Genomic DNA, 14,755 nt, shown 5'->3' on the forward strand with positions numbered 1-14,755 from the left:
TTCTATATCGAAACGGTGTAACTAACCAGTTACTACAGGTTATTACGTTAAGAGTGGGAATGGAAATGCTTATTGATTGTGAAATTAACGTGAGAAGATTAGGGTCGCCACCGACTCTAACCATAAAACTAATCAAAGGTTTGGCCGAGTCGGAAAATAAATTAATTTGATCACAGACCAAAAACTCATAAAAATACGTACGTCGTGATATCGCTCACAGGGGATGCGGTGTAATTAATAGTATTTCCCGTGCACTGTCCACGAGAATCAACCATTTAAAATAAAATAGCACCTGCATGAACACTATGCAGAAGATCAGCGCCCAGCCACAAACCTGAAATTAAGACTTAATCTAAAGCATTTGTTTTAAAATAAAAGGGGAAACTAATCACTGGACCTGTGCGTAAGGAAACGTGTTGGATGTGCTAACAGGAAAGCTACGAGGTGAGTGGCTTAGGTGCAAATATGTAACCTCGGAATGCAAGAGAATATTGTATATAAAATGATTTATTCCTAAGATATGGATGTGAGGCATATACACAACTCCTGATAACATTAATTCCTAAAACATTAATGAAAAGCATCGATACATACATCGCTATAATCTACACCTAAAATCATTGGTGTGAATCATTCATGCAACTGCAGTTGCCTGATAACTGATCGCAATAACTCGTGAAACGGTACACGTTTCGCAGTACACCTGTGTGCCCACGTGGTTTGTGGAGACGCAATTTCTAGGTATCGTGGCCAAGTTGCAACAATATCACATCACACAATCATGAACAGGTAAAATTCTTTAAAACAAACAGTTAGTAATGACGATAGCCCAACAAATCTAATGTTCAACCACGTGGTCGGCTCCCCACGGACGAAAGATACATAAAGCAAGTAAAATTTACGAGAAGGCAAAGCTATTAATATTTAGAAAAATGAAAGCTTATACAGGCACAGTTGAAGGCAAACAGACATCCACACAAAAACGAGTGCTCACGTCTTATCGACACCTCTGTGTGACGCTCTTCCGGCGGATCCAAGTCTGCAATAGAAATTTTCTAAAAGAAAAATCTGCCAGAGTTCTGCATTCCTTGCTGCGACAAGGGAAAGCAATCTTTCATAGTTGAAAAGCGAGACCAAAAGCTAACAGCTCTCCTCTCTCCAAGTAACAACGCGGTCAGTGTAACTCACCCTTCTTCGACTGGAGCACAGCTGTGGACGCTTCCCGTACCGGCGGCAGACTGCCACCTTTTTCTTCTCCAGCCTCTTCCACGCTCCTCGTGGATGCCATTTCCGCCACCAACCTAACGCAGGTTGATTTCTCACAAGTAGCGCAAACCTCTTTGCGTACTTGACCACTACGAGAGTTGGCTATTCTGTACAATTGCTGCTGAATCTGTATGACTATGCAAACTTTCTGCAGCAGACTACGCCACCGTCTAGCAGCGTGACACACAACCACGTTCATTCAATCACACCATTATGAGAGTTAAGAGAAAAGATAAACAAGGAAAAGAAAGAGAAATGTCTAAGTAGGCTGTTTAGGTTTTTTTTATTGGTAACGCCACGTAGCGCTCTGTATGAAAATCACTGGCTGTGCTGTGTGCAGTCACTGGCTGGGTGGCATTGTTGGAATAGTCGCTAATCGCTATTGTAGTGTTGGCCAGTTGGCTGTTAACAGCGCGTAGCGTTGCGCAGTTGGAGGTGAGCCGCCAGCAGTGGTGGATTTGGGGAGAGAGATGGCGGAGTTTTGAGAGCGGATGATCTGGACGTGTGTCCAACAGAGACAGTAAATTTGTAAGACGATTTATAAGATTATCGGCAAGACGTATTTCCACTGATTCCTTGATTACGGAATCCCAAAATCCGGAAACCGGAGCTAAAATTTTTGTTCCATTGTATTCCATTGAATGTCCCAATGAAATACAGTGCTCTGCTACAGCCGATTTTGACGGTTGCCGCAGACGGGTGTATCTTTCATGTTCTGTACATCGTTCATGGACAGTTCTTGTCGTCTGGCCAAAATATGCAGAGCCACATCACAGGGAATTTTGTAGGCGCCTGCTTTCTTCAGTCGTAAATCGTCTTTAACGGATCTTATACATCGTGACAACGGCTTTCAACTGGATAAAAATTGGAATCCTGTTATTAAATTATACAATCACAGCGGAATAGACAGCGTCATTCGATACTCAATGACTAGATGATCTTTTACTTTCACCACCGATGGCAACACGTACAACTCGGCTATGCCGCGCATGTCAACATGTGACGCATGCGCTGTGGGATTCCAGTACATTTCTCATGCGCGAGATTCGGCATAAATACCGCGACTGCACCTGGGCTCTTCAGTAGTTGTGTACTCACCTGATGATGGCCGGACGTCTCTGGGCCGAAATATCGTGGCAGAATGTCGACGGGATCCGGCTGCATACCCGGAAATTATTAGAAGAACAAATACGCCGGGAAAATTTCAGAAGTCACATCAAATACCTTTACGGGGAGGAGGTGGTTCGGAATATCCACGTACTGGATAAATTACGTGAGAAAAGAGCCAGGTTGCTGTGTTCACTAAATTTTTTACTGAAATGTAGAGACAATAACTTGATTCCAACTTTCGCCAGAGTTGTTCATTTTATTAATAGTGTAGCCGCCAACAATATAAAACGCAAAGCGAGTCTGGCTTTAGTAAGAGAACGAATCCGTTTTACGCGTCGTGAGTTAGACGCTGTTGCCAGGAATTTATATTATTTACATCTGAAGATTGCAGCAAGATGTTCTTCCCTTAGTTGGGACTGGATTGACAGTGTATCCTGCCCAAGACAGACTGGGCAGGCAAAGTGCGAAGTTTAGCCAACTCGTAACACGAAAGCCGCAAGAAACTATCTCTGGACGATCCGTGGTGAACCTTACGGAGAAATCGTTTGACGATGCGACGATGTCAGTGCTTGCGAAAGATTTAAACTTCGCCCCTACCCCTGCTTCACTGCCTTTAACGGATTTCATCAGTTCCATTGAGGAAGCCATTAGACGTCTCCCTGCGGATACCGCAGACGAAATTCGACGTGAATCTTGCCGAACGTTGTTGAAATGTGCGCCACAACAGAGTAACATCTCGCCAGCTGAAAGAGCTGCTCTCCGCAGCCGCAGAGAAGATACTAGCACAGTCATACTGCCTGCGGATAAGGGTAACGCCACAGTTTTTCTGACAAGGGAAACCTACAACGAGAAGATATATTGTCAGCTAAATGATTCTACGTACCGCAGAATTGAAAAGGACCCAACAAGCCGAATATCAAGGAAAACTGCTACCCTTTTGAACGACTGTTCTCTACCTGAACAAATTATCAAGAGATTGAGACCACACAATGCAGTACCACCAAGACTCTACGGTCTTCCTAAGATACACAAGGATGGTGCTCCACTACGATTAATAGTGAGTAATATTGGTGCTGCCACCTATTCTACAGCAAAATATCTGGCCTCAATACTAAAGCCGTATGTGGGTAAGTGTTGCCACCATATACGTAACTCCGAGGATTTTGTCAGTCGCTTGAAGGAAGTTAAGCTTAGCAGCTCGGATTTATTAGTCAGCTTTGATGTGGTCTCACTATTTACCAAAGTGCCTTTAATGGAATCGTTACATCTTATTGGTAACTTATTCAGTGCAGAAATGACGGCCTTGTTTGAACATATACTCTCCTCAACGTACTTCTTATTCAATGACGAATTCTTTGAACAAACAGACGGCGTCGCCATGGGGAGCCCTTTGTCCCCTGTGGTAGCTAATATCTTTATGGAGGACTTTGAGGAGAAAGCACTTGAGTCTGCTGTCTTAAAGCCTACGGTTCTGGCGGTACGTAGATGATACTTTTGTTATATGGCCTCATGGCAGACAGGAACTGGAGAAATTCCTTCATCATTTAAACTCTTTTCATGAGAACATCAAATTCACGATGGAGATTGAAAAAGATGGCACTTTACCATTTCTAGACGTGCTAGTACGCCGTAAAAATGATGGGTCATTAGGACATTTTGTGTACAGGAAACCGACTCACACAGATCTGTATCTCCAGGCGTCAAGCTGCCACCACCCAGCACAAACAGCCGGTGTACTCAGTACCTTAATACATCGAGCGTATGTAATATCGGATGATGAAAACCTCCACGCAGAATTAGAACACTTGCAGAAGGTTTTTAAAGAGAATGGCTACACTTCACGCCAAATAAGAAAGGCCATGCGCAACTGTCATAACAACAAGCAGCGCACTGAGGACGCTGATGACGACTTTAAATCAACTGCGTTTCTTCCATACGCCGGGAATGTGTCGTCGAAAATAGGCCGATTACTGAAGAAGAATAAAATCAAGGTTATCTTCTGTCCACCAGCAAAGAACCGGGCCCTGGTTGGATCCGTTAAAGACGATTTGCAACTGAAGAAAGCAGGCGTCTACAAAATTCCCTGTGAATGTGGCTCTGCATATATTGGCCAGACGACAAGAACTGTCCATGAACGATGTACAGAACATGAAAGATACACCCGTCTGCGGCAACCGTCAAAATCGGCAGTAGCAGAGCACTGTATTTCATTGCGACATTCAATGGAATACAATGGAACAAAAATTTTAGCTCCGGTTTCCGGATTTTGGGATTCCGTAATCAAGGAATCAGTGGAAATACGTCTTGCCGATAATCTTATAAATCGTGACAACGGCTTTCAACTGGATAAAAATTGGAATCCTGTTATTAAAATTATACAATCACAGCGGAATAGACAGCGTCATTCGATACTCAATGACTAGATGATCTTTTACTTTCACCACCGAGGGCAACACGTACACCTCGGCTATGCCGCGCATGTCAACACGTGACGTATGCGCTGTAGGATGCCAGTACATTTCGCATGCGCGAGATTCGGCATAAATACCGCGACTGCACCTGGGCTCTTCAGTAGTTGTGTACTCACCTGATGATGGCCGGACGCCTCTGGGCCGAAATATCGTGGCAGAATGTCGACGGGATCCGGCTGCATACCCGGAAATTATTAGAAGAACAAATACGCCGGGAAAATTTCAGAAGTCACATTGCCTTATATTAGTTGTAACATTGCATTTGCTTTGTCTAATTTAGATTTACTGCTGCTAGATTTGCCAATTTGCATTTTTTCATTGCTGTTTGTATTAATTGTTTTGTGCTGCTGCATTGCCTGCCCTGTCCCATAGTTTATGCATCTGAGCACAGTAGATTTAAGTTAGCTTAAGATGGGGTAGGCTATATAAGAGAACGTGTTGTGATGAATTGGAAGAAATGCATTGAGAAGCTATAAGAAAATGGTTTGGCCAATAAAGTAGTGTACAGTGCAGAAAAACTATTTTGAATGTGGATAGAAATAGAATACAGAAAGCATGCTTGGATAGGATTTTTTTGGTGGAAAGAAATATTGAAATAAGAGGAAAGATCTGTGGAATGAAGTTTTGGGTTGGACTGCAGTATCAAATGTTACACTGAAAACGAACCCTGTCCTTTCCTTTTGTATTATTCCGCTATGTGTTTGTGTACCCTTGTGTATTTATGTTTCCTGTCTATATGTGTTTAGCTAATGAGAATTATGTCGTATAATTTTTCTAGTACTAAGCTACATTCACTATGATAAGGAATACTGTTATCCTCAAATATAATTTGCATTAATAATGTTATTTACTTTGCAAAGATGTTTAGACATTATTTTCAAGAGTTATTCTGATCTTTTATACATTTACTTATGTCATAATTCCTGTAACACCGATGTGTCTGTTTATTTCTATTCTTTTGTAAAGCCTGTACTACTACAAACGTTATCTGTATTGCTATGTTCTTTAATGGTGTTTTCTGTACCTCTGTGATTGTATTCTCATGTTATAAAATTGTAATTGACACCAGTTCATCAAACTAAGTTACATTTCACTGCACACGTTTCTGTTGGTCATAGTATATGCACAATATATGAAAAAAGGGACTGTTAGTGCTCGCACGTGCGTTGATAATTCAGCAAGCGACTGGTTAACAGTATTGCTGGTTCTAAGGACAATTCCAAAAACTTTGTGCGTTCACAAGTGGTGGTTCATGGACTTGCTATATCGTCCGCAAGACTCGTCGATGGTGATTGTGCACCCGCACAGTCGCAACAGATGGTTGCTGGCCGTCACTACAAGGTTTACAGTGGGTCTGCATCTTTGATGGCCCACCAATACTATTATTTCTATAAGGACTGCAGTGGGTCTGCACCTCTGGTGGCCCACCAATACCATAATCTGTACCAGGTCTACAGTGGGTCTGCTCTGTGATGACCTACCTACCAATATTCTTCGAAACGTCGACTGACTCTGCTGTGAGGCCGGTCGGAGTGGCCTTGCGGTTCTAGGCGCTACAGTCTGGAGCCGAGCGACCGCTACGGTCGCAGGTTCGAATCCCGCCTCAGGCATGGATGTGTGTGACGTACTTAGGTTTGTTAGGTTTAATTAGTTCTAAGTTCTAGGCGACTGATGACCTCAGAAGTTAAGTCGCATAGTGCTCAGAGCCATTTTTTCTGCTGTGGGTTTGCTCTGTTGTCGCCCATTACCTGTCAGCATGTCAAGAGTCAGCGATGTCTTTCCATTGGAAGGACAACACAACTTATTCAAGACTGCATGGTAATCCACTACTTCCATGTGCATTTTCTTTTGCTGCTCAGACTTTGAGAGAAAAAAAAACACTGCAATTTTACTGTGATGAATGATCAGGACTGTCTATACGGACTGTGAGAAAATTTTAGCTTTTGACCAACATTGTATCAATAAGTGTGTGCATTTGATATCTTTGTTATTGTAATTATGAATTTTTTTTCAAATCTGTATTGGCCACGGCCCAAAACAATTTGAAAATTTTTTTGTGGGGAGAATGGGGGCTACGTAAGTAGGCTGTTTAGGTTTTTTTTATTGGTAACGCCACGTAGTGCCCTGTATGAAAATCACTCTCCCCACATCCACCACTGCTGGTGGCTCACCTCCAACTGCGCAACGATATGTGCTGTTAACAGCCAACTGCACAATATTATTATTATGTGCTAATATTGGGCAGTTGGCTGTTAACAGCACATAGCGTTGCGCAGTTGGAGGTGAGCCGCCAGCAGTGGTGGATGTGGGGTGAGAGACGGCGGAGTTTTGAGAGCGGATGATCTGAACGTGTGTCCATCAGAGACAGTAAATTTGTAAGACTGGATGTCATGAACTGCTATATATATTGTGATTTTTGAACACTATTAAGGTAAATACATTGTTTGTTCTCTATCTCTTTTATTTGCTAACTATGCCTACAGTAGTTAGTGCCTTCAGTAGTTTGAACCTTTTATTTAGCTGGCAGTAGTGACGCTCGCTCTATTGCAGTAGTTCGAGTAACGAAGATTTTTGTGAGGTAAGTGATTTGTGGAAGGTAAAGGTTGATGTTAGTCAGGGCCATTCTTTTGTAGGGATTATTGAAAGTTAGATTGCGTTGCGCTAAAAATATTGTGAGTCAGTTTAGTGTTGATCAGAATAGGTAAAGAGTGAAATGTCTGAGTACGTTCAGTTTTGTTCAGCTGTTTGAAAATCAAATAGCGTAAGATTTTTATGAGCACATTAATTCATAAACTTTTCTAAGGGGACGTTTCAATGCTAGTGAAAATGGACTACCGGACTAACGAAAAGTGGCTACAGGACCCTTTCAACGGATATTACCTAAGGGAACCAAAGTGTCTAGCAGACTTAACCATACCATACAACACAACCTGCAGGATACTCTAGCAGAACGAAAATGAGGTGGCAGACAAGTCTAGTGCAGATGTTTATCCGTGATAGACAGGGCAAGTGTGGACCTGAACCAGAAGCAAATCTTGTGTACAACTGCAACTCATTACTGCCTCTGACAAATACCATGCAGGCAAATGAAACTAATGTGTAGGTTTACAGACAGTCGCTCTGTAGGTTTATTGCCACTTTTTGCAAAACCTGTGGACCATTTGTACATAACAGTTATTTGTTTTTGGCGGAATGGTTAACTATGTGTATATTGAGTTGCAACGAACGTACTGGGGTAGGATTCCTTGTAGGTAGCTGATTGAACCAAGACTGCCAAACATGTTTATTTGCGGTGATGCACTGACAGCTACATCGAGCAGCGACGGCAGAAAACGACTATGGGGGCAGAGTCCAGCAGGTGAGCAATTATGACGAAGTCCCACAAAGTAAGGTGAGATGAGTTGACGTACACTAGACGAGGATAACATACAGTGGAGTTCTTGACAACGACTAGGAGCACACAGAGGGATAAAGACAAAACAGACCAGGCACTGTGACAAAACGCTCTAGGGTACTACATGCGAAGCATAGGAGAGCGTTCCTACCAGTCTACGCAGTACTGGAGGAATTGCGATCTGTCGATGTAGCACCAGGGAGTACCCTAGTTAGTCTACTTGATAGTTGCTGAGGATGATGGATTCCAGCCCTCAGATGTTAGCGGTGCCTTTCTTCTTTCTTTTTTCTTTATTGAATTTCGATATCCCCCCCCCCCCCCCTCTGACGGGGGTGGGGGTGGGGAGGCTGGCAGCAGCTTAATATGCCGCTTTGCAGCCTACATAAGAGTTAGAAACATAATAAGAACAGGCGATAAAACGGTGTCTTTTTAAAACTGTAACATGGCGAAAAGTTGTGGAAGTGAAAATATAAAATCAAAGGGTTGGTGATGCTGATTTAAAACACATAGTCATTAGACAAGCACAATTAAAAAACAGGGCAAAAGTCTGGTTTCCGTTCGCAAGAGATAAAAAACACACCTAGCGTCAGTATGACGTAACACTTAAAAAAGGAGCCAGTTAACACTGAACACTTACATTAACACTGCACTATAGAGTAGACACGAAGATGACACACCACAGCCTAAGGCAGATGTGGGGAGGGTGGAGGAGGGTCCAGACAGATGAGGAGGGGGGGGGGGGGAGGGGGGAGGAGAGAAAAAAGGCAAAAGGGTAGAGCCGATGGAGGGAGAGGACACATAGAAAAAGAGGGGGGGGGGGGCAGGGTGGATGCGAGAAGGAGTGGGAAAGGCAGAGGAGGAGACTGCAAAAGGACCTGGGGTAGAGAAAGAAGGCAACGAGAGGGTATGCGGGAAAGAACGGGATAGAAGAGGGTGGGTGGGTTAGCGATGCTTTAGCACAGCCTGTTAAATAAACACAAGATTATAATGGAACATATGAGAATTCTGGCTCAACATCGAACTATTGGGACTCTGTCATTAGAGAAGCAGAGCAAATAACAATGTAATAAAAACGTCAGTAGCGATAAAGAAAATGCATACTGAAGATTTCTCAAAGTTTACTGCATTACGGAAGTGATGGCGCTGCAAGAGATGCTAGACAGGGAGCTCGAACATAATCTATGGATGTTGTAAGCATCACCTTAGTAAGTGACATTTCGGTGAAATCATCATGACGAAGTACAGATGCCGTCTTTTGGGAATAAAAGTGGGAGCCTTGTCAGTTTCAAGACAGTTAGACTTAGCGTCGGACAACATAATGAAGGCAGACATTAAAAGTTTGGATTCCTATCCAAATATGATGTGGCAAGTTTACTGAGAACTTCTTATCCAAGGACTCCATCTTGAACAATTTCGTAGCCACATTAATTTCCTGTACTGCATCCGTCAGGTGGAGAAGCTGCCTGTGAAACAGTCACAGCTGCTGGATAGTCTAGCTTTTCTAAACCGCTGTCTCGATAAGAAAGCCGAGCCATAGTTCGCCGTGGTCACACACAACTAAGAACTGCTCCAAAGAACGTTTTATGGAAGACGAGTCATGTGACCTTTAATGAGAGATTATGCCATATGAACTTCATGCCCATGGTCGCTCCTTGTATAAATGGCATGTATTTCTATGGACAGCTCTCTCATCATGAAACTGGAATGAGTAGATATGACTTTGGTTGCACATTAGCGAGCTAATTTGAACAAGACGACGGCGAAACACATCAACAAATTTGATCATCTTCACCTTGATCACCTTCATCGCCAACAGCGAACTGTCAGGTCTAGCTTTGTTCAATGAATGCACTGTCCCCAACTTCTCAGGTGGCGACTAAAAGCCTGAATTTCTCTCCAGATCCACTTACGCTATCAGTTCCCAAAATTATTTGTTTATTTATTCTAGTCACAAAACCTGCTCTCCTCTATGTCTGATGCAGGTCATATACTGCTTCAGTACAATGGAAATTATCTACAAAACAGTAGTTTCTTCAATTGTAATGGTGTATAATTTAACAATAAAGATTGATAATAAGTATATACATAAAAAACGTATGTAGCTAGGAAGAAAATATGGCGAACGTAAGTAATGAAAGAAAAAAATGATAAATGCATTCTGTTATTTCTTATATAAATTTCTCTGGATAATTACGGTTTGTGGCTACCTCGAAACATCTTCGAGTTGTACCTTTGCTGAATCGGAAGAACAGCCCACACTTTAGCCTTCTGTAATTAAGTGTCCATTTATTCGCGACTTGGCAAAACGACCCAGTCATCACAATTATTATTATTCAAATGAGGTTCAAATGGCTCTAAGTACTATGGGTCTTAACATCAGGTCGTTAGTCCCCTAGACATAGAACTACTTAAACCTTACTAACCTAAGGACATCACACACATCCACGCCTGAGGCAGGATTCGAACCTGCGACCGACGTAGCACTGCGGTTCCGGACTCAAGCGTCTAGAACCGCTTCTGTTGTGGTCTTCCGTGCAGAGACTGGTTTGATGCAGCTCTCCATGCTACTCTGTACTGTGCAAGCTTCTTCATCTCCCAATACGTACTCCAACCTACATCCTTCTGAATCTGTTTAGTGTATACATCTCTTGGTCTCCCTCTACGATTTTTACCCTCCACGCTGCCCTCCAATACTAAATTGATGATCCCTTGATATCACAGAACATGTCCTAACGAGCGATCCCTTCTTCTAGTCAAGTTGTGCCACAAATTTCTCTTCTCTCCAATTCTGTTCCTTACCTCCTCATTAGTTATGTGATCTACCCATCTAATCTTCAGCATTCTTCTCTAACACTACATTTCGAAAGCTTCTATTCTCTTCTTGTCTAAACTATGTATCGTCCACGTTTCACTTCCATACATGGCTACACTACATACAAATATTCAGAAATGACTTCCTGGCATTTAAATCTATACTCGATGTTAACAAATGTCTCTCCTTCAGAAACGCTTTCCTTGCCATTGCCGGTCTACATTGTATATCCTCTGTACTTCGACCATCATCAGTTATTTTGCTCCCCAAATAGCAAAACTCCTTTACTTCTTTAAGTGTCTCATTTCTTAATCTAATTTCCTCAGCACCACCTGACTTAATTCGACTACATTTCGTTATCCTCGTTTATCTTTTTTTGAGGTTCATCTTATATCCTACTTTCAAGACACTGTCCATTCATTTCAAACTGCTCTTCCAGGTCCTTTGCTGACAGAGTTACAATGTCGTCGGCGAACCTCAAAGTTTTTATTTCTTCTCCATGGATTTTAATTCCTACTCCAAATTTTTCTTTTGTTTCGTTTACTGCTTGCTCAATATACAGATTGAATAACATCGGGAATAGGCTACCACACTGTCTCACGCCCTTCCCAACCACTGCTTCCCTTTCATGTCCCTTGACTCTTATAACTGTCATCTGCTTCCTGTACAAATTGTAAACAGCCTTTCGCTCCCTATATGTTAATCCTGCCGCCCTCAGAATTTGAAAGAGAGTATTCCAATCAACATTGTCAACAGCTATCTCTAAGCCTACAAATGCTAGAAACGTAGGTTTGTCTTTCCTTAATCTATTTTGTAAGATAAGTCGTGTTCCAATATTGCTACAGAATCCAAACTGATCTTCCCCGCGGATGGCTTCTACCAGTTTTTCCGTTCTTCCGTAAAGAAATAGTGTTAGTATTTTGCAGCCGTGGCTTATTAAACTGATAGTTCGGTAATTTTCACTTTTGTCAAAACCTCCTTTCTTTGGGATTCGAATTATTATATTTTTCTTGAAGTCTGAGACTATTTCGCCTATCTCATACATCTTGCTCACTAGATGGTATCGTTTTGTCAGGCCTGGCTCTCCCGAGGCTATCACTAGTTCTAATGGGATGTTGTCTACTCCTGGGGCCTTATTTCGACTTAGGTCTTTCCGTCAAACCCTTCACGCAGTATCATAACTCCTATTTCATCTGCATCTACATTCTCTTCCATTTCTATAGTATTGTCCTTAAGAACATCGCACTCGTATAGACCCTCTATACACTCCTTCCACCTTTCTGCTTTCCCTTATTTGCTTAGTCCTGGGTTCCCATCTGAGCTCTTGATATTCATGCAAGTCGTTCTCTTTTCTCCAAAGGTCTCTTTAATTTTACTGTCGGCAGTATCTATCTTAACCCTAGTGGTATGCGCCTCTACATCCTTACATTTGCCCTCTAGCCATCCCTGATTAGCCATTTTGCATTTCCTGTCGATCTCATTTTTGAGATGTTTGTATTCCTTTTTGCCTGCTTCATTTACTGCATTTTTGTATTTTCTCCTTTCATTAATTAAATTCAATATCTCTTCTTTTACCCAAGGATTTCTATTAGCCCTCATCTTTTTACTTACTTGAGCCTCTTCTCCTTTCACTATTTCGTCTCTCAAAGCTACCCATTCTTCTTCTATTGTATTTCTTCCCTCATTCTTGTCAATCGTTCCCTAATGCTCTCCCTGAAGCTCTCTAAAACCTCTGGTTCTTTCAGTTTGTCCAGGTCCCATCTCCTCAATTTACCTCCTTTTCGCAGTTTCTTCAGTTTTAATCTACAGTTCATAACTAACAGTTTGTGGTGAGAGTCCACATCTGCCCCTGGGAATGTCTTACAATTTAAAACCTAGTTCCTGAATCTCTGTCTTAGAATTATATAATCTATCTGATACCTTCCAGTATCTCCAGACTTCTTCCATGTGTACAGCCTTCTTTCATGATACTTGAACCAAGTGTTAGCTATGATTAAATTATGCTCTGTGCAAAATCCTACCATGCAACTTCCTCTTTCATTCCTTACTCCCGTTCCATATTCACCTTCTAAGTTTCCTGCTTTTCCTTTTCCTGTTGTCGAGTTCCATTCACCCATGACAATTTTCGTCTCCCTTCATTATTTCTTATATCTCATCATACATTTCATCAATATCTTCATCATCTGCGGAGGTAGTTGGCATATAAACTTGCATTAGTGTGGTAGGCGTGGGCTACCACTCTCCACCTGTGAGCATTTGAGGACTAAATGCTTAGAGCAACCTAAATTACTTAAGCGTTACATTAGCAGGACAACGATTGAAATTGTAGACAAAGATGAGGAATTAGATGTTTAACTAGCTGACAAGGGGATGCTAGCGTTATCCTCAAGTGTTTATAATAACAAAATGTGCCTATTATTGGAGGACTGCACTTACTGAGTGCTTAAATGCTCTCCTCTCTGTCGAAATTGTGAAGAGTGTGAGGCCAAGAGCATCTAGACCACATACGTTGTGTGGTCTAAAATATCAGATATGGAGTATCACTGAGACCAACCAGGAGTGCTGTCGCCTTCTATAGCATATTTTCAAATGCTTGTAGACGCCATTAAGCTGATGAGAGTAGGTGCAAGTGAAATCATGGTTAGAATGCAACCAAGCATAATATTTATGGCGGGGCCCTAGGAAAGAAAGGTGCTTTTCGTAGACATTCTGATTCAATGAAAAAGAGATGGACGACTCTGCCAGTTAGTGTATTAAAAACTGACGAATATCGAGTGTACGTTTCACCTTCCAGCTCAGAGGAGAGCTATACTGAACACCCCAACACACAGAGCCAGGACTATTTCAGACAAGGGGCATCTCATTTATGAGATGAACCACCTACCAAAAATGGTCAGATGGAATGGGAATCCGGTCTGTGGTATGAGGTGAATGGTGTCACCAAAACCAAGACACTATGTCTGTCAATGAAGTCAGTAGGTCAATGCAGAGGATGGTTACAAGTCTATGGTACCCTAAACAGCCAAGGAATGAGACAAATGTTTCGCTCACCTAGGAAAATTAAGGAAATCTTGTGAACTGTTAAAGATAATATTGGACTGAGCGTGCCAGGAAGTCTCAACTTGCTGATTATTCACTTTTGCCTGCTCGACAAAACTTGTTTTAATACGTCTCAACTTACTTACTCAAAGTCGTGATTAGGCTTTTGATGCCTTTGCATGCATATTGATTGAATTTCTGAATATATTATACATACATCAAAAGACGTTTTGCATCATCCCACTTCCCAGAACTCCTGAAGATAGACGTTGACTGTGGATACAGTAACACAGACACAGTCTCTTTGAATTTTCAGAGATGTCATTAAACCCGCCCAAAGATGTAAACAACCATGCATGAACAGCGCCTATTAGACGGAGGAGGTCTGACAGCCGATCGGTTCCAGTCATTCCACCAGGAAGGAGATACAGGGCCCGTATTATCAACCGTGCCAAAACGGTCAGTACCGCAGTTCGATCGCATCCTCGTTGTTAATTTGTGACAGGAAGGGCTCTCAATAAGTGAAGACTCCAGGCGTCTCGGAGTGGACCAAAGCAATGTTGTTCGGACATGGAGGAGATACAGAGAGACAGCAAGTGTCGATGACATGCCTCGCTCAGGCTGCCCAATGGCTACTACTTCAGTGGGTGACCGCACCTACGG

This window comes from Schistocerca gregaria, chromosome 2 (genome assembly GCF_023897955.1).
Source record: "Schistocerca gregaria isolate iqSchGreg1 chromosome 2, iqSchGreg1.2, whole genome shotgun sequence".
Taxonomy (NCBI): domain Eukaryota; kingdom Metazoa; phylum Arthropoda; class Insecta; order Orthoptera; family Acrididae; genus Schistocerca; species Schistocerca gregaria.